The 26,425-nt window shown below is 41.1% G+C and overlaps 1 long non-coding RNA gene across 3 annotated transcripts; it reads left to right on the top strand.

Moving 5' to 3' along the window:
• Positions 1-5: 5 nt before the first annotated feature.
• LOC138424653 (uncharacterized) lies at positions 6-25,030 on the top strand. Of its 3 annotated transcripts, none has more exons than XR_011250923.1 (5): positions 6-93; positions 2,228-2,476; positions 4,885-4,997; positions 20,881-20,985; positions 24,731-25,030. It is a non-coding gene; the product is annotated as an uncharacterized lncRNA (long non-coding RNA). The 3 variants fall into 3 exon arrangements; XR_011250924.1 differs by having other exon boundaries at positions 11-789; XR_011250922.1 differs by having other exon boundaries at positions 22-1,950.
• Positions 25,031-26,425: the final 1,395 nt, after the last annotated feature.

The following is a 26,425-nucleotide window of genomic DNA, read 5'->3' as shown; positions in this document are numbered from 1 at the left end:
CCCGCCTCTTCCCGTCCGGTCGAGGCCTGGCTGGTGGTGTTCACCTCAAGGGCTGCTTGTAGCTGAGGCTGGTGTCCCAGTGGCGGTCCTGTGGTATGAGAGAAACACTTAAAAACTGTTGCGTGCATATAATGCTGCCGGAGAGAGAGTCATTTTGTGAGCTGAGGAAGCTATCCGAAACTGGCTCTCTGTGGGCCTGCACCCCGGCTTGCACTGTTCTCTAGTGCCTCCTCAGGCCCAAGTAGAAGAAAAATGCTGACAGAATTAATGCTGGAAATGGGGACTTTGATGGCACCTCTACCCCTTTCACGGAGGAGGCAAGGGCACCCCACTCCAGTACTCTTGCCTGGAAAATCCCAGGGACGGAGGAGCCTGGAACGCTGCAGTCCATGGGGTCGCTGAGGGTCGGACACGACTGAGCGACTTCACTTTCACTTTTCACTTTCGTGCATTGGAGAAGGAAATGGCACCCCACCGCAGTGTTCTTGCCTGGAGAATCCCAGGGACGGGGGAGCCTGGTGGGCTGCCGTCTATGGGGTCGCACACAGTCGGACACGACCGAAGCGACTTAGCAGCAGCAGCAGCCAGTGTCCTTGCCTGGAGAATCCCAGGGACGCGGGAGCCTGGTGGGCTGCCGTCTATGGGGTCGCTCAAAGTTGGACACGACTGAAGTGACTTAGTAGTAGTAGCACCTACCCGTTTCAAACGTTTGTTGGCAGCTAGGGGATCCGGTATATTTACCATGAAGTACCTAAAAGGACGGAGAATTATAAACTGCCCTGAAAGGAGGTGAAGTAGAAGGTTTGGCAAAGAGGGTCGTCCCATCTTCAGGAGGCTCCAAGTACCTGATTAAATAAGAGAGAGGGAATTCCCTGGTGGTCTGTTGAGGCAGTCTGAGCAATGGTTGGAAAAGAATTTCCAGACATAGAGTATTTCAGGAAGAGAGTGAATTTGTTAAGAACAAAGAACAGAGACAACATAGGGACTGTGAGTGCAGAGGGGCTGACCTCCTGACAGACCAGGGAATGCTGGCAGTTTTTGTGGGTTAATAGCCAATTTTTATACTCTCAAGACAAAAGTCCTGCTGGATGGTTGGAGTTATTAGGTGGTTGGTTGGGGCGCTATAGGATATTTACTCAAATGGGCATCTTTGCCTAATCGGGAGTCAGGAAGCTTGTTAGTGATTATCAGGAGCTTTTGGCAGTAGTTACAAAGGGCTCGGTCAGCTTCTGCGGTGACCTTGGCTCTGGGCTCTGCTTCTGTGGTGCAGGCCTTGGGGCAGGTAGGCCTCAATCTGGTCCAGTGGTTGGGACTCGGGGCTTTCACTGCTGAGGCCAAGGTTTGATCCCTGGTGGGGAACTAAGATTCTGCAAACCAGGAGGCTGAAAAACAAGAGAGAAATTGTCATAAGAAGGCAAAGAAATACACTATTTAAAATTGTTTACAGTGACAATAAAGTTCTAAATCCTGAAGCAACTGGGCCTCACACTAGTATCTGGTGTAAAGCATCTCTTATTCTGGGACAGTTAGACCTTTCTGACTGAAGATTTGACCTGAGGGAATTCTGACACTCACTCTAAGTCTTAGGTAATAAGTCATTGTACAAGGCTAATTATTTCGCCAGTTAGTTGGTCAAGGACATGAAAAGAGCATGATTGGAGAACTGATAACAAGGAAGACTTGGGAAGGAATATGGTGATGGACTTTACAGAGTGAATGTTAAGAATCATCTGGATGAAATGAACCACTTTGTAGATGAAACTTAGCCGCCTTTTCCAGGCTCAGTGGTTGTTCAGTGCTACTCATGAATGAAATGGCAGTGATGACAAGGTTAGAGCTATGCATGGGATCACCCAGCCACTGCTGAGTGTTCAGTTTGCTAGCAGCAGAGACCAGTCCTGAGGTGGTGATAGACCTCATGCTCCAGGAAGACCAGTCAACCACTTGGAGGCAAGTGGATTTCATTGGCCCTCCCCACCACTGAGGAAGCGATACTTGTTTGTCCTTTCTGAAATACCTTAAGTTTAAATAGGCTTGTCTTACTGAAGACCTAGTTATGGTGCTTTCTGGGAAGCAACCCTTTCTGATGCTGTGTTATAGGATGAAGTTTATGCTTTGAACTAGTGTCCAATGTGTACTCTTTTTTTCTTGTTCTTGTTATCTATTTCTGTATAACTACCCTAAAACTTAGTTGTTTAAAACATCTTCAAATTTACTTTGCTTACAGATTTGTGATTTGTAACTTTTGTTGAGCTCAGTGGAGACAGCTTATCTGTGTTCCATTCTCTACTTGATGCCAGTTGGGGCAGCAGTAAGTTGGGAGCTGGAATCATCTAAAGGCTCACTCCATGTCTGGTGACTGATGCTGAATCTGTGGCCAGAACACCTACTCATGGCCTTTCCATAGTGCTGTTTGGTTTCTCACAACATAGTAGCTGGATTCCAAGGGCAAGCATCCCAAGAGAGAGAAATCCAGGTAGGAACTGTAATGCCTTTTCTAAACTAACAGTGGAAGTCCTGATTCCACTATAGTGACTTCAAACCACATTTGGTTCATAGAACTTAGTTGCTAAGGCTGTTTATATCTAAAAAAATTTTTTTAATTTAATTCATTTATTTTAAATTGAAGGATAATTGTTCTACAATATTATGTTTGTTTCTGCCACACCTCAGCATGGATCAGCCATAGGTATAAATATGTCCCCTCTCTCCTGAACCTTTCTCCCACCTCCTACGCCATCCTACTCCTCTAGGGTGTCATGAGCACTGATTTGCGCTTCTTGGAAACTCCTTTTTTAAATGGAAGAAATGTCAAGGAATCTGTGGATATGTTTTAAAACCACTACATTTCCAAAGGCAAAATTAGTGGGTTTAAGAACAAAGAGATGTTACACCTAATGGACCCCAATTACAATTTTTTTTTAACTGCCATTCTCTGAGGGTATAAGCTGGTTTAGGGTTTTTTGTTTGTTTGTTTGTTTTAACCAAAGAAAGGACTTTTTCCAACAAGACTGAACAATGGTTCCATTGATTTGGAGCTGGGACAGCCACCTAATCATTTTGCATGTCTTGTGTCACTGAATAGGCAAGAGAAGGAGAAGAACAAGTTTAGGATTTTGGTGGCAGTAATTAATCTTGATCATGAAGCAAAAATAGGTTTGCTGGTATAAAACAGATAGGTCCATCAAAGACTCAGATCTTTTAGAAATCAACGTATTGGTTGAAGGTAAAGGAAAAGTAGAATGGCTGGTGGAAAAAGAAAGTCATAAAGAAAAATGAAGTTCTCATAGTCAGGGGAAGAAACAAGAGCAGTTATCTTTCATTTCCTTTCTTGGTGTATGATGTATACATTTTTAATAAAATTTATTTTTGGCTGGATTCTGCTGCAGGTAGGATGTTAGTCCCCTGATCAGGGATGGAATCTGTGTTCCCTGCATTGGAAGGTAGAGTCTTAACCTTTGGACTACAGGAGAAGTCCTTGATGTATACTGTTATGTGTTTTAACTTTTCTTTCTTTACCCTTTACTTCATTATTATATATGAGGTGTGATATCGTTGGTAAACTTCATTATTTAGTAAAATGTAGAGGAATAGATAGCAACTAGAGGTTCTAGACTTAGAAGTGGATGTCGTAACTGATGAAACATTGGGTTGACTCTTTTGAAGAGTGACAGAGTGAGTGCATCCTTGACTGTGTAAAGAATAGTTGCAATATTTTAAATAGCAACCTTTTTTGAAGTATAATCATTGAAAGCAATGGTTATTTGGTGTAGGGCAGCCAAAGTGATGACTTTACATTTGATAGTTTTGTGGCTTTATTTTCTGCTGTCCATCATTTGAGTTTTCGTTCTGTGTCTGAGGAATTCCCCACTGTGTGTCTTGGTGGTAGTGAGCACTGCTTACAGAAAGTGAGAAAGACAGTTACTCAGTTTTTTCTAGACATCTTGTAGCAAGAGTGTGTGCCTGGGAACTCAGCTTGATTAATCAGATGACATCTTGACTGCAACTTGATGAGAATTTCTGAGCCAGCACTATTCAGCTAAACGCCCAAGTTCTTCCCGCTACAGAAACTCTGTGAGATAATAAATATTTGTTGTTGTGGGATAATTTGTTACACAGCAATAGATAACTAGTTACTCTCCTTTCTCCATGAGGAGGGGAAGTGTCACAGAACTTTCACAACTTTACAAAGATATATTCACCATGAGCTTTATCACTCTCCATTTAATTCCTTGTCTTCTCTTGTATAACTCTCAGGAGGCTTATCATGGCAGAATTCCCTTATCAATCTCAGAATTTTATACATAGGGAGATTGGCACCTTTATAAAAAATGTAAGAAGCCTTGACACCTACTATTACTGTTCTTAGATTTTGAGACCTCTGTTTAAACTCCCAGACAACATGAAAACTTTAACATCCTGAAAAAAAGTCTACCTGTGTATTAAATTAAAATACAATCCATTAAAAAAGAGTAAAAGAGTTCTAGAAGGCTTCTATTTCCAAATAAACCACAGTTGTTAAATCTTGCTCTGGAGGGTGACCCTTCCCTCTGTCGTTACTTGAGCAAGTTAATTAACTTCTTACATCTTCAGTTTTTAAAAAATCTGTTAAGTGGAATAACAACAGTACTATTTCATATAGTTCTTATGAAATAATCTTTACAGAGTACCTGGTAGGTAGGAAATATTCAGTATACTTTAGGTATTATGTTTAATCATCACCTTGCTCAGGAAACTATGCCAAAGTGTTATAATAACATTACCAAAGTGCTGTAATTTCCTAGGATAGATATTTATGTAATGTAGGCTCTATCACTTTTTAAAATTTTCAAACAAGCTTGAACTATAATCTTTTGTTCTTATCTACTTTCTTATTTTCAACAGCCTGGAAAAAGATTCATGAAATGATAAGGCCTTTTTTACATATTTGTCCACATGCTTAAATGCCTGTTTTCTGGCTCCATAATCCATTTACTGAAGGAAGTGAAGGTGACCAGGTATGTCTTTAAACCATACCCTAGACTTCTTACCGTCATCAGGAGACAAACATGAATGTTTTCTTGTTTTTTGTTTTAATTGTTTTAGAGGAATTAATGTGTTTTGAAAACTTGTTTAAAGATACACAATCATGAGATACACAATCATGAGTGCCTTGGTTTGCAGCTAATATTGTCTGCTAGTGCTTATTGCATTAATGTGGATATTTTAAAGATGAATTTTAAAAAGACTAGAACTTCAACCCTCATGCAGTTAATGCAGAAGTTCCTAATAAACTTTTTAATGTAAGCCTGTCATTATATCAACCAGATTCATGGAGAAAGTGAGAAGTTTCATTATTTCCTTATAATTGTTAAATGATTCTTTAAAAGAATGCTTTCCTAAAGAAATGGGGTGTCATGATAGACTACAAGGTCATAATTAAACAAATATCCATAAGTGAAACAATATTATATAAGTAAACATAGAGACTCAGAATGTTTTCAGTAGTTATGTCAGAAGTTGTAGGTTTATGTCAAAAGTTGTAGGTTTAGATTGTAGATTGTCAGCAAATCCTGTTTTAATTAGTCTTAGAAGCCATGGTACTAAAGTAGCTCATTATTCAACATTAACTTATTTCTAAACACACTAGGAAAAAAGTATCTTTTAGTTTTCTTCTTCTTTTTTCTGTCTATATTTTTACATGCCAATATTAGAAATAGAAACCAGTCTCTTCTTTCCAAAAATGTTTGACCTCGTCTGGCTTTCCCACTGGAGGGCAGCAGAGAACCATCCAGGCCATCCCTGATTTTAAATCTCACTGGCTTTAATGTGACAAGTCAGACCTTAAAATCCATGATAACACATTTCCTACTGATAAAATGTCATAAAGTACATTTTCAGAAAGCCTGTTCACGCCCATAAAAAAAATAATTGATTGTTAGAATAAAAGGAAATTTAAAAAAAAGAATAAAAGGAAATAAAGCAAAATTTATGCAGTTATATGTATTTCTTAAGTGAACAAAAAAATTAAAACTACATCACAAGTATGCTTTTTTTGTGGTGGGATTTTTGTACAGGAACTAAACTGCCTAAGGCTTCTTAAAATCCTAGTCCAAAAAAGTACAGTGGATGTGAATCTTACTCCAAAATTCTGATATATAAGTGTATCAAATTAATTATTGAAATTATTTGTAGTTCTGAGGTCCCAGATGGCCAAAATGACAGAAAAAAAATCAACCTCAGTCCTTGTTAAGCCTCCCCTGCCTCCCTGATCCAGCATTAGGTTACTTACAAATAACCAGGATTCATATATGGGGAGGCACCAACAATCCTCAGGCCACAATGGTTAGAGCTGAAATGCCCAGTGTCCTTTGAAAGTGTCCAGGCCTCTGTTCTTTTCCTGCATTGGGACTAAATAGGTTTTTTTGTTATAGCTAGAAATCCCAGTGCCCAGGGCCCTATCCACCTAAGATACCCAGCCATCATTGACCAGAATCTCACACCAACCAGGATACTTTCAACGTTGGTCACAGGTCTTTAGGGCTTCCCAGGTGGCTCAGTGGTAAATAGGCCACCCACAATGCAGAAGATGCAGGAGACATGGTTTGATTCCTGGGTTGGGAAGATTCCCTGGAGCGGGACACAGCAACCCACTCCAGTACTCTTGCCTGGAGAATCCCATGGACGAGAGGAGCCTGGCGGGCTACAGTCCATAGGGTTGCAAAGAGTCAGGCGTGACTGAAGTGCCTGAGCATGAATGCACAGGTCTTTACTCCTTGGGCAACCTCTCTTCCAGCTTTCATTGCCTTCTCTGCCCCACAGAGAGTGTGGATTTTTCCTCTGCACACCATTTCCCACCTGGATTCACAGCTTAACCTATTCAGTGAGCTTGGGCTTTCACTAAAGGCAAGACAAGAGGTAATTGTTAAGCTTCAGGCCTGGTATTAAACCACTCCTGAGATCAGCAAGCACTATGAACTGGCAACCATCAGCAGAAGGTGGGGGAAGGAGGGAAAATTGCAGCAAAAACAAAGTACCCTCTAATGTCTCAACAAATTATAGTCCACAGAAGCTGAACCCAAGACAATTCATTTCCTGGTAATCTCCCTATAGAAACCACAGGTATTCTTTGTGCCTCCAAACACCTTTAAACTGCATTCAAAATTAGGGTCGTGAGTCTGGAAATCTTTCTTTGCTAATTTGTTGTACATGAATGCCTGCAGAAGCCTTTGAATGGTAAATGCCGTGGGAGGGGCAGTTTCCATGGTAACTTTTCAGTGCACCTTTTTTCTTGCACTTCAATTAGATCTTCATTGCTGAGCGGTTGTGAATGAGAAGGTAACAGCTCAGTCATTTCTGGAGGGCTGGAGGAGATACGAGATTTGCAGCCTTTCTAGATGTAGCTATATTCTCAATCCACTGATCTGTAGTATGCTTGTTTTGCTCCATCTCTTCATAGTACCCCAGCACCGCAATGCAACACACATGACAAAGGACCAATTTCCTTAAAATACCAAGCTTACAAGTTAATATGAACAATATCAATATGCAATGAAAAAAATGAGCAAAGGGCATAGATAGGCGGCTTACAGAAAAAGAAAATTAACGGCTTACACTGTATGAAAATGTGTTTAATCTCATTCACAATGATGGACATACATATTTAAGATTACATTTTTCACCTACCAGACTGGAAAAGATCTAAAAGTTTGATAATGTACTGTGTTTAGAGAATGTGGAAAACCCATCATTTTATATACTCTTCTGTGGGAGGGTAAATTGGTTTAATCTCTTTGGAGAGTGACTTTGCAGTTTCTCTTCTAGAAATTCATCTTACAAATGTAATTACATTTAACTTAAAAATACAAGTAAAAGAATATTGTTGAAGCAGATGACTGGGACAGGTTAAATGAGTTGATGCATCCAGACAGTTACACACACTGGACAATGAGAGACAAAAATATAGTTGGGTTTTCCTCAAATTCCAGAGTTGTATGTTCAGCCTATTTGCGAAACACTGTTAGAGGATAATTCTCAAAAAAAAAAAAAAGGGAGGAAAACCATGACTCTCATACAGACGTAAAATTAACAAATGCTGAAGATTAAATTTTCCTCAAAATGAAGGCACTCTTGTCTGAACTTAAGTTCATGTATCTAGCACATATTGAGGTCAAACAAACCAAGAAGTTGATTTTCAGAGCAGAGAAAGGTTTATTGCAACGGCCAAGCAAGGTGAATGGGCTGCTTGCACTCAAAAGACCTGAACTTCCCAATGACTTCCAGGCAAGAGGTTTAAAAGACACTGATAGGGGAGAGGGTGGTGAGATGTCTGATTAGATCATGGACCTTCTTTTGACTGGTTGGTGGCAAGGTAACAGGATGATGTTTCAGGAATCTCAGTATTCTGGTTCCAGTCAGTCTGAGTTCTAGTGCTTGTGATCAGCATGTAGTCCCCATCCTCATCTGGGTGAGGGTCTTAGTTTCTGCAGAACAGCTCAGAGATATGGATCAGATTGTTATCTATATTTCTTTGAAGGAACCAGGAGTCCTGTGACTCTCTTTTCCAAATCATTAACTGCTTGAGCCAGCTTTTTGGAACTTGGGGAAGGCTTGGAGACTGAAGCATTTTTCCTGCAAACAAGAAATAGGGACAGGGAAAGACTTTGTACAGAGGAGGGCTAGGCAGATGTCATAACTGGTTCAAAGGAGAAGTCAAGAAGCAAAGATTGATATGCAATAAAGGAAGGTTGAAATGGATGTGCAAATGAGGGATAAACTGGTTTTCAACAGGTGTGTGTGTAGGGGGGTTGTCCGTGCACCTGACAGAATTGACTTGCCTGTCTATAGGCAGGAGTTATTTTGCCTTGTTATCAGTTATCTGTAATTTACAGAGTGGTAAAATAGTCACTCAGTGGTGGTAAAAAAGTCACTCAGTCGTGTCTGACTCTTTGCGACCCCATGGACTGTAGTCTACTAGGCTCCTCTGTCCATGGGATTTTCCAGGCAATAGTCCTGGAGGGGATTGCCATTTCCTTCTTCAGGGGATCTTCCCAACCCAGGGATCAAACCCAGGTCTCCCGCATTGTAGACAGATGCTTTACTGTCTGAGCCACCAGGGAAGTCCAAGTATGTGTACATGTATACATATGTGTGTTCACATATATATTGACTATTCCTTGATAGAGACAGAAGAGACTAATAATTGTGTCTGACACTCTAGAGAGGGACTGAAAGTTGGGAATCTGAGATGAAAGAGAAATCTAGTTTTTATTATATATACCTTTTTATACTGCTTGAGTTTTTTTCCTTTACTTTTGCCATGAGCATTTTTTTCCCAAGGAAAAGGAACCTTTCCTAAGGTTCATAAACCTTACTGAGACAACTAATAAAACACTGAATTATATAAATGAAGCATTGCATAAAATACAAGGAGAAACTGATAGAAATACAATAGCCATGGGAACAGAGCCCTTAACAAACCTCTTTCAGTCTTGGCAGTTGAGTAGACAGAAAAATAAGTAAGGCTTATAATAGCAGTTTTCAACATGGGCTGCCTATTAAAGTCAGTTAGGGAGCTTCCTTCAGTGTATGTACTCAGTTGCTCAGTTATGTCTGACTCTTTGCAGCCCCATGGATGGTAGCCCTCCGAGCTCCCATATCCATGGAATTTTCCAAGCAAGAATACAGGAGTAGGAAGGGTTGCCACTTCCTACTCCAGGGGCTCTTCCTGACCCAGGGATCCAACCTGCATCTCTTGCATTGGCAGGTGGATTCCTTATCACTAGCACCACCTGGAAAGCCCAAGGAACTTACTTGCTGCTGCTGCTAAGTTGCTTCAGTCATGTCCAACTCTGTGCAACCCCATAGATGGCAGCCCACCAGGCTCCCCCGTCCCGGGGATTCTCCAGGCAAGAATGCTGGAGTGGGTTGCCATTTCCTTCTCCAATGCTTGAAAGTGAAAAGTGAAAGTGAAGTTGCTCAGTTGTGTCCAACTTTTCGCGACCCCATGGACTGCAGCCTACCAGGCTCCTCCATCCATGGGATTTTCCAGGCAAGAGTACTGGAGTGGGTTGCCATTGCCTTCTCTGAGGAACTTCCTTAGGAAAGCCTTTGCTAATGAACTCTTGTGACCCACCACCCAACTTTGACATTTACCAATTCCTGGCCAACTTTCCCTACCCTCTTTCTCCCCTTCTATATTCAGTTTAGTTCAGTTCAGTCGCTCAGTCGTGTGTGAGTCTTTGCGACCCCATGAATCACAGCACATCAGGCCTCCCTGTCCATCACCATCTCCCGGAGTTCACTCAAGCTCACGTCCATTGAGTTGGTGATGCCATCCAGCCATCTCATCCTCTGTCGTCCCCTTCTCCTCCTGCCCCCAATCCCTCCCAGCATCAGAGTCTTTTCCAATGAGTCAACTCTTCGCATGAGGTGGCCAAAGTACTGGAGTTTCAGCTTTAGCATCATTCCTTCCAAAGAACACCCAGGGCTGATCTCTTTTAGGGTGGACTGGTTGGAACTCCTTGCAGTCCAAGGGACTCTCAAGAGTCTTCTCCAACACCACAGTTCAAAAGCATCAATTCTTCAGCATTCAGCTTTTTTCACAGTCCAACTCTCCCATCCACACATGACCACTGGAAAAACCATAGCCTTGACTAAACAGACCTTTGTTGGCAAAGTAATGTCTTCTATATTATACTGAAGCAAATCCCAGAAACTGTATCATTTGATCTATAAACACTTCCTACAGGCAATATCTCTAAAATATAAGAGATCTTTAAAAAAAATAACCAAAATGCCAATATCACTTTTTAAAAAAATTAAAAATTCATAGGTACAATATCATTATACTACCTAAAAATAGCAGTAATTACTTCATCAAAGATTCAGTATTAAAATTCCCAATTGTTTTATAAAAGTCATTTTTACAAATAGTTTTGTTTGAATTAGGATTTGAATAAAGTCCATGCATTTTGATTAGTTGATGTGTCTTTCAAGTCTCTCATTGAAATCCATACATTACCTAGGGAGCTTCTAGAAAGTATTGAAGTCCAGGCTTTATCCTGACAATGTTAAATTTTACCTGGACCATGTACTGATGGGAAACAGGGATAGTTAAAGAAACCTACACACACACGTACACACACGTGTGTTCTGTGTGACGGAGCCTCTTTTGTGTTCTGGAAAAGACTGCAAAGAAGCATTTTCTTCCATATAACTTAGGTAAGACTGATGCATCCTTCTTGTTTACCTATGACAAGACTAGCCTCTAAGTTCCCATTCTTGACTTCATAAATGATTAACTGAACTGCTTGTCCCTGTTGACCAATCAGAACAAAATGCTTGTTAGCCAAACTTTGGTTAAGAGTCTCTCCCAAGTTCCCTGAGCTTTAACCCAGTAATCCTTTTGAATAAAGTCTCTCTTTACTAAATCTGGATGTTTTTGACAGTCCCTAGAAACCTTTTTTTCTCCACTTGATTATAATATGAAATGAGATTTGAGAACCATTCCTTAGAGGTCATGAGCAATACAATTAATAGGATAGTCTAATACATATGTATCTATATTAGTCCATGTCCAGCAGAAGGTAGATTCTATGTGAGGTCTTAGTGTAGTTGGTTTATTTAGGAAGTAATCTCAGGAACACAAGAAAAAGAGCAAAGATGGTAAAACAAGAAGGAGGAAAACCCCAGCCAGGATTCGTAAATGAGTAAGTTGTCCCATGGGTAACTGAAGCTCCGTTACTCTGGGGATTCTTCCAGGACAGCAAAGATAAGGTACTTATCCAATTTTACCTATCCCTAACTGGTTGAGAACATTCTCTGAGGGCTTTTAAGTCCCAAACCCTGCTGAGTACCTTCAAGTAGAAAAGCAGAGATGTATAGATCCTTGAAGGGACTGTCAGCTTACTGTCCCCTACAGCTGCAGAGAGGACCAAGGGCTTAGGGAGTTGGGATCAAGAGCATGTGCTGCCATAATGAATTTTATGTGTACAGAGAACATCATTTTTTAATTCTTGCCAGTGCCACTTAAACTTTAAAAGCTGACCACAAAAGACCTTCTATAAATTCCCCCAGATAGAAATTAACTAAGATTTGTTGAATGTTTACTATGTGCTAAAGTTTTTACCTGAATTGTGTGTGTGTGCTTTGTTGTTCAGTTGTGTCTGACTCTTTGTGACCCTATGGACTGTAGCCTGCCAGTCCACGTAATTTTCCAGGCAGGAATACTAGAGTGGGTTGCCATTTCCTTCTCCAAGAGATCTTCCCAACCCAGGAATTGAACCCACATCTCTTGCATCTCCTGCATTGGCAGGTGGATTCAATTATTATTTAATGCTCAGGGCAACCATCTGAGATAGGTGTTACCATTATTTCAATTTTACAAATAAAGAAATTGAGCCTCAGATTAAATACTCTGCTGCTGCTGCTGCTAAGTCGCTTCAGTCGTGTCTGACTCTGTACGACCCCATTGACAGCAGCCCACCAGGCTCCCCCATCCCTGGGATTCTCCAGGCAAGAACACTGGAGTGGGTTGCCATTTCCTTCTCCAAGAGATCTTCCCAGCCCAGGAATTGAACCCACATCTCTTGCATCTCCTGCATTGGCATGTGGATTCAATTATTATAATTTAATGCTTAGGGCAACCATCTGAGATAGGTGTTATCATTATCTCAATTTTGCAAATGAAGAAATTGAGCCTTAGGTTAAATACTCTGCCCGAGGTCATATAGGCAGAAAAAAGAGAGGAATGTAAACTCCAGCCTTCTGACTCAAGAATGCAAGTTGCTAACCACCATGGGATATGCTTCCCCACAGCCTTTAATCATAATGTGGGAAAACCACATGTTAATAATAACAATGGTGTAAATGATCCAACAATAAATACCCCAACCATTTGGGGATTTAAAATTTTTCTCAACAGAGAGAATGAAAGCAATAATAAGAGAAACTCTATATGGCAAAATTTATGAATTATGCCTAAAGCTGTGATAGAAAAGAATATCATTATAAATCAGAGTGATGTTATATGAGTTAAACACTCTACTCAGAAGGTTAGAAAAAGAACAAATTAAGCTCAAGCAATGGAAATAAGAAATTAAGACAAATGACAACAGAGAGGATTTCCAATTCAGGTCAAGATGAAATAACAGGAAATGGATTTAACCTCGAGTCTAGGACAAGTAAAAAACAGACAAAACATTAAACAGTGGTTTTTAAGACACTCAGTATCAGGCAACAGAGGACAGTGATCCCTGATGAGAAATAGGAATTGACCCCTTCCTTGAGAGAATTTCCAGGTGTTGGTATAAGAAGTGAACCAGGCAGAGCCTGGGGACTCCTTGAGTTGAGGAGGAGCTGAGAATCTGGAGGAGAATAAGATAGCAAGAGTGCTTAGGCTAGGCTTCCCAAGAGGAGAGAATTGCACTCAGAGAGAAACCTGGAGCCTATAGAGGGTTTTCCTCAAATATTGCCAGGAATACTGATCAGATGTGAGAAAATAACCCGAAGCCAGGGAAAGGAATACCTCAAAAGAATTAATGCCCAGTGCACTGAGCTATTAATGCAGTTTATTGTTAAGGTTTTCAAAGTGGTGGTCGAGAAAAAAAGTACTCCAACTTCCACTTGTGAATATTATCCCTTTATTAGGGTTTCACGTGTTCACCATTTTTTTTTTTTTTTTTTTGGAGAAGGAAAGAGTAGCTTTATTTCTTTGCCAGGCAAAGGAGGAACACAGTTCTTTGCCTCAGGAACTGTCAGTTCAGTTCAGTCGCTCAGTCACGTGTGACTCTTTGCGACCCCATGCACTGCACATACCAGGCTTCCTGTCCATCACCAATTCTTGGAGCTTATTCAGACCTATACCATTGAGTTGGTGATGCCATCCAACCATCTCATCCTCTGTCGAACTGTGCCCCCCTTTAAATTTTTTTGTACTTTTAAAAATTTTTATTGGAGGATAGTCCATTTACAGTGTTGTCATGGATTTGCTCTTTAAAGCATAAAAGTGGGAATTGGGATACAGGCAAGGGGAAGAAGTGGGGTTGCTCAAGTGGTCAGTTATCTAGGTTACTGAGGGCTTTCTGAAAGAAGCTGCGTTGGTGGTGGTACCCTAATTCCTTATTTGCCAGTAGCTGTGTTATACAACTGGTAACCTGGCCTGCTGCAATTCATGGGGTCGCAAAGAGTCGGACATGACTGAGCGAATGAACTGAACTGAACATGCGTGTTTAAGTTATCTTATGAAATGGATGCCTGAACAGTCAAAAGCCTAATGTCAGGCACTTATGCTACCATTCTGTGTTAGGTACAAGCATGATGTCATTTCAGAGAGTTAAGAATGGGTTAAAGGATGGGAATGAATGCTGAGTAGCATAAGGGTGGGTGTGGGGACGATGCTGATTCTGTGCTTGTTCATGTGGTGCCCTGGTTGGCTGGGATTGCCTCCTGGAGCCCACATTTTCCAAACTCTTGTCAGCTTTTGGTCGGTTTCAGCACTACCAAGAGTCTAGAGAAAAAAAGAAAGGAAGAAGCCGAGGAATTCCTTCCTCTCTGCTCTGGGCATCATCTCTGGCAGGGGCTGTGTCTCCTCCCTAGATCAGCTATGGTACATACAGACTTTTATGTAGGTGAAAGATTGTGTGGGTGCCAAGACTTTGAAATGTGTCTCTGGATCACTTGTTTGCTATAGCTCCAGGAAAAGGATTAGAACACTATTAATGATGCAGTCTATTTAAGGGGGCTTTCTCTAAGATGACTTTTCCTCATTTGGTTATTTTTAAAAAGGGAAAAAAGTATGCTATCCCTTTCCTCCATTAATGCTCTTTGATGAATAGTGCAAACTATCACCTGGTATTTATTTTTATAAGCCCCTAATTGCAGCTAATCAAGCATTTGCTTTGGATTTACAGGCTCTTGCTGCAGGTACATTTTTAACCATCCTCAGGAAAGAAACATAATTGCGGTAGACCATAGAAATGAACATGAGAAAAAGTAAGAGATGAGTATCATCACTTATTACTTAAGCATGCCTTCTTTTTTCCTCGCCACGCAGAGATCAGAAAGAGAAAACAGCGTCTTAAATATAATTTATGAAATAGAGAAGCTATTGGCAAAGAGCCTTGATAAAAACACCATGGTATTTTCATGTAAAGGAACTGTATCCAGTACACTGATTTTACTCAAAAATAGAGTTATATAGTACTTAATTGGTAAATTTCAAAGCCCAAATCAAATATTATTTTCTTTTCCGAAATGTTTTTATTTCTATTTTAAAGATAAAAATGTTTCCTTGTCTAGATCAGTCTGACCTACTTTGCCATTTAGGATACTGGTAGAACATACAATAATTTTTAGACCTAATTGAATCTTAGTGACCATCAAGAGCAGCCCTCTGCATTTAACAGGAAATTGAGACCAAATGACTTGGTTAGGTGAGTAAGTGGCAAGCCAGAACCACAAACCACCCTCTTGACTCTGTTTTCACTGCTTCCTATAAATGTTAGTGGTTCTTAAATGAACGGTAGTTTTTCTTCAAACTACGGGTACCCTTCCTCAGCATTTCTACCCTTGTGATTCTCTTCCGTGATGGTGGTCTCTGATGTGTAAGATTAAACTATCTGTTATGAACAAATCAAGGCCAGTTTTCTAGATTTCATTCTTTTCTTCCACAGAAAAATTGATATGAAAGATATGGAAATAACTTGTCTAGCTCCATGTCAGTCCTAAACAAATTAGATCCTATCTCTATGATAGGGGCCAAATAGTAAGATAACTTGAAAGACCTTATCTTAAGGTAACTTGTTTTTATCTATTTCTCTTCATTCATTTCCTAAAACTTTACATTCATATCCCAGACTCTGTGTTGGGCTCCAGGGGCACAGGTCCTGCTGTTGCTGCAGGAGCTTATTGTTAAGGTTTTCAAACTAGAGGTCAGGAAAAAAAATACTAAAACTTCTACCTGTATTATCTTTTTTCTATTTTCAGCTTTTACCTCTAACAGAATTAGCTGTTTACATGTTAAATTCTATTAACAGAATTACATGATTAGAGTTCAAAGAGTCAAAAGAGTTCCACCAAAACAACAGGGTCCTGCTGTATAGCACAGGGAAGTATAGTCAATATCCTATAATAAATCATAATGGAAAAGAATATGAAAAAGATTGGTGGGAGGGAGGCTCACAAGGGAGGAGATATATGTAAACTTATAGCTGATTCATACTGATGTACAGCAGAAGGCAGTGCAGCATTGTAAATGAGTTATCCTCCAATTAAAAAAAAGAATATGTATATGTATAACTGAATCACTTTGCTGTACAGCAGAAATTAACACAACATTGTAAATCAACTATACTTCAACAAAAGCAAACAGACAAACAAAACTCCCAAGTTTTGGAGGCTGATGCAACCTTGAGCCATTTGGCATGATCATAGTATTTATTCATTCACTTAAAAAATGTTTAGTGAGTATCTTCAATATACTAGTTAAAGAAACACATACTAACAAGATAAACAATGGCAGTTATACCTGAAAAGCTTTAGTCTAGAGGAAGAAATGAGCTATTAAATAATTAAGTTGCACATGATAAGTGTTGTAAAGAACTGAGTAAAACTTACCTGAAACACAGAGGAAAGGGACAAAAGCTTTGGGGAGGTTAAAAAAGCCTTTCTAGAAGGGACGTTGGGTTTTGATCTCGAGGGAGAACAGTATAATGAACTGTGCAAAGTCAGTGTCTGACTATGTGCAAAGTCAGACATGAAAGAACAAACCATATTCCAAGAATGAATTTCCCAATTACTACACATGACAGGAAGACTCGTAGAGCCAAACTTCACCCAGTCCCGACCAAACCAGATGCAAATCCAGAATCTCCCAACACACTCCCAATAGGAGGAAGGGATTTTAAACCTTGCCAGACCTTGCAGAACTTCTCTTTAGCTCCTATATCTAAAGAAGATCTCTTTCAGTTCAGTTCACTTCAGTCGCTCAGTCGTGTCCGACTCTTTGCGACCCCATGAATCGCAGCACGCCAGGCCTCCCTGTCCATCACCAGCTCCCGGAGTTCACTCAGACTCACGTCCATCAAGTCAGTGATGCCATCCAGCCATCTCATCCTCTGTCGTCCCCTTCGCCTCCTGACCCCAATCCCTCCCAGCATCAGTCTTTTCCAATGAGTCAACTCTTCACATGAGGTGGCCAAAGTACTGGAGTTTCAGCTTTAGCATCAATCCTTCCAAAGAACACCCAGGGCTGATCTCCTTCAGAATGGACTGGTTGGATCTCCATGAAGTCCATGGGACTCTCAAGAGTCTTCTCCAACACCACAGTTCAAAAGCATCAATTCTTCAGCACTCAGCTTTCTTCACAGTCCAACTCTCACATCCATACATGACTACTGGAAAAACCATAGCCTTGACTAGATGGACCTTTGTTGGCAAAGTAATGTCTCTGCTTTTCAATATGCTATCTAGGTTGGTCATAACTTTCCTTCCAAGTAGTAAGTGTCTTTTAATTTCATGGCTGCAGTCACCATCTGCAGTGATTTTGGAGCCCCCCAAAATAAAGTCTGACACTGTTTCCACTATTTCCCCATCTATTTCCCATGAAGTGATGGGACCAGATGCGATGATCTTCGTTTTCTGAATGTTGAGCTTTAAGCCAACTTTTTCACTCTCCACTTTCACTTTCATCAAGAGGCTTTTTAGTTTCTCTTCACTTTCTGCCATAAGGGTGGTGTCATCTGCATGTCTGAGGTTATTGATATTTCTCCCAGCAATCTTGATTCCAGCTTGTGCTTCTTCCAGCCCAGGGTTTCTCATGATGTACTCTGCATATAAGTTAAATAAGCAGGGTCACAATATACAGCCTTGACATACTCCTTTTCCTATTTGGAACCAGTCTGTTGTTCCATGTCCAGTTCTAACTGTTGCTTCCTGACCTGCATACAGGTTTCTCAAGAGGCAGGTCAGGTGGTCTGGCATTCCCATCTTTTTCAGAATTTTCCACAGTTTATTGTGATCCACATAGTCAAAGGCTTTGGCATAGTCAATAAAGCAGAAATAGATGTTTTTCTGGAACTCTCTTGCCTTTTCAATGATCCAGTGGATGTTGGCAATTTGATCTCTGGTTCCTCTGCCTTTTCTAAGACCAGCTTGAACATCTGGAAGTTCACAGTTCACGTATTGCTGAAGCCTGGCTTGGAGAATTTTGAGCATTACTTTACTAGTGCGCAAGATGAGTGCAATTGTGCGGTAGTTTGAGCATTCTTTTTTTGAACTGTGGTGTTGGAGAAGACTATTGAGAGTCCCCTGGACTGCAAGGAGATCCAAACTGTCCATTCGGAAGGAGATCAGCCCTGGGATTTCTTTGGAGGGAATGATGCTGAAGCTGAAACTCCAGTACTTTGGCCACCTCATGCGAAGAGTTGACTCATTGGAAAAGACTCTGATGCTGGGAGGGATTGGGGTCAGGAGAAGAAGGGGACGACAGAGGATGAGATGGCTGGATGGCATCACTGACTCGATGGATGTGAGTCTGAACTCCGGAAGCTGGTGATGGACAGGGAGGCCTGGCGTGCTGTGATTCATGAGGTCGTAAAGAGTCAGACACGACTGAGCGACTGAACTGAACTGAACATGAGCGTTCTTTGGCATTGCCTTTCTTTGGGATTGGAATGAAAACTGACCTTTTCCAGTCCTGTGGCCACTGCTGAGTTTTCAAAATTTGCTGGCATATTGAGTGTAGCACTTTCACAGCATCATCTTTCAGGATTTGAAATAGCTCAACTGGAATTCCGTCACCTCCACTAGCTTTGTTTGTAGTGATGCTTTCTAAGGCCCACTTGACTTCACATTCCAGGATGTCTGGCTTTAGGTGAGTGATCACACCATGGGGATTATCTGGGCTGTGAAGATCTTTTTTGTACAGTTCTTCTGTGTATTCTTGCCACCTCTTCTTAATATCTTCTGCTTCTGTTAGGTCCATACCGTTTCTGTCCTTTATCAAGCCCATCTTTGCATGAAATGTTCCCTTGGTATCTCTAATTTTCTTGAAGAGATCTCGAGCTAAGCTAACCTATCCAAGTAATAGACTGCAATGCGCTGCTCCCTAGGGTCAATTGTAGTGTTGATGATAGTAATAGAGATAAAATTGGAAATGAAGCTTAATTTCAGTAGGTGGCAGTAGTCACAAAGCAGATATTTGTGTTTCTTTTCAGTTATTTTAGCTTTAGCTGTTGACCACACCTTTAGGGTTTAAACACACTGAGTCTGGAAGCCAGAGCCTGGAGGGCCCTTAGTCATTCCCTCAGCCAGCATCACACAGTTTACAGTTGACCACCTTGACCAGTAGTAGACTCATCACACTTTTCCTAGTGGAGTCCTTTCACCTGAACCTGCAATGTTAATGCGTGTTTTAAGTGCAAGGGAACTTCATTATCAGAGTTCTTACTATTGGAATACCCATAATTACAAGTTGGGAAATAAAGGTCCTCCCAACAGGAAATGTTCACGAACAAATCGATCTTTAAAAAGCTAGTCCCCATTCACACCTCCTTCTGGCTTCACATAGCCTCTACCCCACACCCAGCGTTAGTGTCAGAATGTCACCGTGTTTACTGTGCGTACCAGCTGCAAAGTGAAAATTGCCAATCTTGCAAAAGAGGGTTTGCAGGGTTTCACTAAGACAAAGAAAGTGACGATGGAGGACTGATTGAATAATTGCTGGAAAACCTCCAAGAAATGAGAGTCTGGCAGAGTGTTGGTTACAACTGAAAAAGAGTGAATCAATGAAGATAATGCTTCAGTAGGAGATGATTGGAAGTTCAGAGGATCTGGAGAGGTCCTGGGAAAAAGTGATGAAGCCCTTGACTATTTTACAAAATTTCTCTTTTAAAAAGCCTTTCTGTGAAAGTCAAGTAAGAAATGATTGATGTCATATTTTGCTGTCATATAATATTTTTCCAGAAAAACATGCCCCAAACAAGTCTTGATTCATTTTTGTGTTTTAAGAATTAGTCTAATTTTTGCTGATATGATCAAAATGTGATTAAATATAAAATAAAATAAATTTACTATCATGATTTTTAGTTCCTTTTGAGATAAAGCCCCAATTCACACACCCCTACACACACTCATTGCTCTAAAATGTTGCTTCCCATTTAAGTGAATTCTCTTAAAGTAACCTCTCCCTAGGACTAATTATCCTCAGAAACTTTTTTCTAAAAACTCCTTAATTGTATTTTGTAAGAGCTTTGTGCTCGTATCTGAGGTTATTGATGTTTCTCCCAGCAATCTTGATTCCAGCTTGTGCTTCATCCAGTCCAGCATTTCTCATGATGTACTCTGCATATAAGTTAAATAAGCACGGTGATAATACATAGCCTTGACGTAATCCTTTCCCAATTTGGAAACAGTCTGTTGTTCCATGTTCAGTTCTAACTGTTGCTTCTTGACCTGCATTCAGATTTCTCGAAGGCAGGTCAGGTGGTCTGGTATTCCCATGTCTTTAAGAATTTTTCACAGTCTGTTGTGATCCACACAATCAAAGGCTTTGGCATAGTCAATAAAACAGAAATAGATGTTTTTCTGGAATTCTCTTGCTTTTTCAATGATCTAATGGATGTTGGCAATTTGATCTCTGGTTCCTCTGCCTTTTCTAAAACCAGCTTGAACATCTGGAAGTTCACAGTTCATGTATTGAAGCCTGGCTTGAAGAATTTTGAGCATTACTTTGCTAGCGTGTGAGATGAGTTCAATTGTGCAGTAGTTTGAGCATTCTTTGGCATTGCCTTTCTTTGGGATTGGAATGAAAACTGACCTTTTCCAGTCCTGTAGTCACTGCTGAGTTTTCCAAATTTGCTGGCATATTGAGTGCAGCAGTTTCACAGCATTATCTTTTAGGATTTGAAATAGCTCAACTGGAATTCCATCACCTCCACTGGCTTTGTTCATAGTGATGTTTCCTAAGGCCCACTTGACTTCACATTCCAGGATGCCTGGCTCTGGGTAAGTGGTCACACTGTCGTGATTATCTGGCTCATGAAGATCCTTTTTATATAGTTCTTCTGTATATTCTTGCCACCTCTTCTTAATATCTTCTGCTTCTGTTAGGTCCATATCATTTCTGTCCTTTATTGTGCCCATTTTTGGAAGAAAAGCTATGATCAACCTAGACAGCATATTAAAAAGCAGAGACATTACTTTGCGGACAAAGCTCCATCTAGTCAAAGCTATAGTTTTTCCAATAGTCATGTATGGATGTGAGAGTTGGACTATTGCGAAAGCTAAGCACTGAAGAATTGATGCTTTTGAACTGTGGTGTTGGAGAAGACTCCTGAGAGTCTCTTGGACAGCAAGAGATCCAACCAGTCCATCCTAAAGGAAATCAGTCCTGAATGTTCATTGGAAGGACTGATGCTGAAACTGAAACTCCAATACTTTGGCCACCTGATGTGAAGAGCTGACTCACTGGAAAAGACCCTGATGCTGGGAAGGATTGAAGGTGGGAGAAGGGGATGACAGAGGATGAGACGGTTGGATGGCATCACCAATTAAATGGACATGAGTTTGAGTTAGCTCCGGGAGATGGTGTAGGACAGAGAAGCCTGGCGTGCTGCGGTCCATGGGGTTACAAAGAGTTGGACACGACTGAGTGAACTGAACTGAAGAGCTTATAGGGTCCCTAGGCATGAAGACATTCTAGGTGTGCTGCGTTTTGGTTAGTGAAGATTGCAAACCTGGGTCCAGATCATTGGCCTTGTTCCTTTCTCCAAGAGGAGTGAGGTTTCCCCATGACAGCTACATCTACTTGCTCCAGACTTGAATCATGGAAGTGCTGGACTGGCTCACAGAAGCTGCTCTCTGGGGTCTATGAGAAATTCAGCTGCTGATACAACTGGCTGCTCATCCTTCCTTTGTAGCACAATAGCCACATTTTAAAAAAATGATAAATTAAAAAATTTTGTAAAGTGAGTCAATTCTAAGGGAGGGGGAAGCCCGTTTTTAAAACCAGAAAATCCTTCTTTTATGGTTTTTTTAAGGATTAAGTTAGGTTAAAGGTGTGAAAGAATTTTAGCATGACAGGAAAGGTATTTTTTTTTTCACTTTTTTCCCCACTATTTTTTCACTTTTATCTTCTATCAAATAGAAGGTAAAGGGATTCCTTTTTTTCATTGTATCATTCATGCAGTAAGTACAAGCAGGAGAGTGATGTGATCGGAAGTTGATTGTCAAGGAGGGAAGAAAGATCAGCCAGAGCAATACAGGTTGTCTATAAAGATATAAAAGAGAAACCAGCAGTTACTTTTAGTAAAACTACAGGCTGAGGGGAGAGCAGTGTGTTTCTATCCATGTTTCCAGGCATAAAAGCACAACCCATTCTTGAGGATTGAGCATTGAGGTACATGAATGATTTGGTTACAGCCAGTTTTGGATGGATTGCAATCCAGGTCTTTATTCTGTATGTTAACTATGATGTATCAGTTCATCAGGCTGTCAAAGGAAATGAGATCTTCACTGTGAGAGGATGTTTGAAATGAAAAGGCTGTGTTGGACTTGGTTCCTGCACTAAAGGATCTTGGGGGGAACAGAACTGTGAAATAACTGGAAATTATTTGGCAATCTAAACTACAGACTGCAAATCTGGCTGCTTACCAGGACCGAGCGGGGGATGTACCTGAGGGAGCTTGTCATTTATAAGAAAGCAATTATATGGATGCATATAAAAGACAGTGGACTTATATGGGAGAATATAGGGAGTCGTAAAAAGGAACCAAAGATCAAATTGCCATCACTTGTGGAGTGGGTTGCCATGTAGTCCTCCAGGCTATCTTCCCAACCCAGGAGGTGAACCCAGGTCTCCTGCATTGCAGGTGGATTCTTTACCATCTGAGCTACCAGGTAAGCCCATGGAAAAAGCAAGGGAATTCCAAAAGAGCTCTTCTGCTTCATTGACTATGCTAAAGCCTTTGACAGTGTGGATCACAACAAACTGTAGAAAATTCTTAAAGAGATGGGAATACCAGACCACCTTACCTGTCTCCTGTGAAACCTATATGCAGGACAGAAAGTAACAGATATAGACATGGAACTACGGACTGGTCAAAATTGGGAAAGGAGTACATCAAGGAGTATATTGTCACCCTGCTTATTTAACTTATGTTCAGAGTACATCATGTGAAATGCTGGGCTGGATGAAGCACAAGCTGAAATCAAGATCGTCAGGAGAAATATCAACAACCTCATATGCAGATGACACCACCCTTATGGCAGAAAGTGAAGAGGAACTAAAGAGCCTCTTGATGAAGGTGAAAGAGGATAATGAAAAAGCTGGCTTAAAATTCAACATTCAAAAAGCTAAGATCATGGCATCCGGTCCCATCACTTCATGGCAAATAGATGGGGAATAAATGGAAGCTGTAACAGATTTTTTTTTTCTTGGGCTCCAAAATCACTGCAGATGGTGACTTCAGCCATAAAATTAAAAGATGCTTGCTCCTTGGAAGGTAAGCTATGACAAACCTAGATAGCATATTAAAAAGCAGAGATATCACTTTGCAGATAAACGTCCATATAGTCAAAGCTATGGTTTTTCCCATAGTCATGTACAGATGTGAAAATTGGACCATAAAGAAGGCTGAGTGCCAAAGAATTGATGCTTTTGAACTGTGGTGCTGGAGAAGACTCTTGAGAGTCCCTTGGACAGCCAGGAAATCAAACCAGTCCATCCTAAAGGGAATAAACCCTGAATATTCACTGGAAGGACTGATGCTGAAGCTGAAGCTCCAATACTTTGGCCACCTGATGTGAAGAGCTGACTCGTTGGAAAAGACCCTGATGCTGGGAAACATTGGGTACAAGAGGAGAACAGGTCAGCAGAGTATAAGATAGTTAGATAGCATCACTGACTCAATGGACATGAGTTTGAGCAAACTCTGGGAGATGGTGAAGGACAGGGAAGCTTGGCACACTGCAGTTCATTGGATTGCAAAGAGTCAGACATGACTTAGCAACTGAACAACAACAACAAAGACAGAGGCAAACAGCTTGTGTCATTTCAAAAGGGACAGCAGCCTCAACTCAGCTTCAAGGAGCCCAGTGAGAAAACAGGCCTATAGTTTCCAGATCTTCTGGTTTGGTCAAAAGAAGAAAGAAATCTTGATGTTTATATGGAATTTCTCAATTTTTAAAAGTCCTCAATTTAATAAAATGGTAAAACATGGGTCTGCAGCTTTCTTGGGGGTCTCTGCAAACACATGGTGATGAGTGGAGAGCCAGGGAAGCTCAGAAAAGAGAGAAGAGGGTTGGGGGGAGCCTGGGATCCTGGGCCTGTTGGATGGACCCTCTTACTGCAGGAGGGTAGGTCCACACCTCCCTCTGGGTGGAGGGCAGGATGCCGAGGCATATCTTCCGAGCACACTCTGATAGCCCAGGGACTGGCTCTGACTTCGTCTGTTTGTCCTCTTAGCAGCTACTCCCTAGAGGAATTGTGGGGACAATACGAGAAGAGTGTCTTTTGTTCATTTTTTTTTTTTTTTTTTACAAAACAGTATGGAATTGTCTAATTGAGGCAAAATTTTCTAACATTTGGAGAGTATAAAATAAAAAGTAAGAACTATTTTCCCATTTCTGCCCTCTCCTCTGTTTCCATTTCTAAGAGGTAATCACTGTTAAATTTTTTGGCTGTTATTCCAGAAATTTTCTAAGCATATAAAAACCACATATGTGATTTATTTCTTTTTTTTTCCCCCAGGAGCTAGAGGAAAAATGATTGGCCGTTGGACGGAGAGCACAGTCCCAACTCTGTGCCTTTTTGTCTATAGTGTTTCCTGCTTGGAAGGCCTTTCTCTTCTTCTTCGTCCTGATGCAAATGCCTTGAAAGGCAGCACAGTACAGAAAAACACAGGATCTCAGTCAGAGTGTCTGGTTCTACAGTCTGGCTCTCTTGTTTACTAGTTCTGACTCTAACTGAGTTACTTGGGCTTTCCATGCCATGATTTTCCAATCTATTAAAAGGGCCTTAGGGACTTCCCTGGTGGTCCAGTGGTTGAGACTTTGCTTTCCAGTGCAGTCAATCCCTGATTGGGTTGCTAGAATCCCACATACATTGTGGTCAAAAAACCCAAAAGTAAAACAGAAGCAGTATTGTAACAAATTCAATAAAGACTTTAAAAATGGCCCACATTAAAAAAAAAAAGAAAAAAACGTTTAAGAAAAGTCATTAAAACCAGAATCTGTCTCAAAAGGTTGTTACGAGAAATAAATATGTTGAAGGCCACATGGCAGGATTTGGCACCAAACAAGTAGTGGCACTGTGGTAGAGAATCTGCCTGCCAATGCAGGAGACACAAGAGACTCGAGTTTGATCCCTGGGTTGGAAAGATCCCCTGAAAGAGGAAATGGTTACCCACTCCAGTGTTCTTGCCTGGAGAATTCCATGGACAGAGGAGCCTGGTGGGCTACAATTCATGGTGTCACAAAGGGTCAGACATGACTGAGCGTGCACACACACACAAGTAATTTATAGGTGTTCACTATTACCATTGTTCTCAAAGGCCTAACATTTTTTTTCCTTTCTGTTAGGAAACCTTCCTCAATCATCCTTAATTCCTGCTTCTGTCTCCTCCCCAAACTTACCTCTTTTAGTGATGTTGATGCCACTGAATCTGGCACCTAATTATATCGCCTCACATTGTCTCAGCATGGGTCATGTGTGCCTGTGCGTTGCTGACCTGTCTAGGGCAGTCGCCACACCTCCCACTTCTCTGTGTCTCTGCAGAGGCACCCCCATGAACAGAGGTAGGCAGGGATACAGGTGCGAGGATCTCCAGGTCTGTGTCCTACTCTGCCAGCTGTCGCAGAGGTCAGTGAGAAGTCAGGGACCTTGGGACCCAGCTGCCATTGCTTTGAGCTGCTCTTTATATTCACCAGAAGGTGTCTTGCCAAAATTTAGAGCATACGGTTTTAGAAGCTCTCTGCTAGCATCAGGGCCCTAAGGGCGGTGATGCTTGGCACTTCTCCTCTCCCCAGGGAGCCTCTGAGATCATCTCAGTAAAACTTTAATGCCTGGAAGTCAATTAGAGTGGAGAATTCTCCTATAATCAAAAGAGGCAGTGCTTTTATTGGAAAGGTGCAAACAAGAGGGGAAGGATGGCAGCTGTGTGAGGCTCTGTAGAGCTAATAGCTTGGGCTGAGAAAGTTATTTCAGCAGAGTCAGACAGTATCTACCAGACATGAAGGCAAAAGGAGGGGCTCTGGAGTGGGCAGAGAGGGAAGCAGGCTAGGCCTTCAGAGGTGGCCTCCATGATTATCCTTAGAGTACACCGAAGCATTCCTAGAGCAGATTCACAGCTTTGCTTTCCTGGGTCGGCCCAGCAGATCCATGAATTACTCTCCATCTCTCACTTGAGAGAGGAGGAATGGAACTAAAGAGAGGTTAATATGACAC

This window comes from Ovis canadensis, chromosome 19 (genome assembly GCF_042477335.2).
Source record: "Ovis canadensis isolate MfBH-ARS-UI-01 breed Bighorn chromosome 19, ARS-UI_OviCan_v2, whole genome shotgun sequence".
NCBI classification, from domain to species: domain Eukaryota; kingdom Metazoa; phylum Chordata; class Mammalia; order Artiodactyla; family Bovidae; genus Ovis; species Ovis canadensis.
This window is presented reverse-complemented; position numbering and strand designations above follow the sequence as displayed.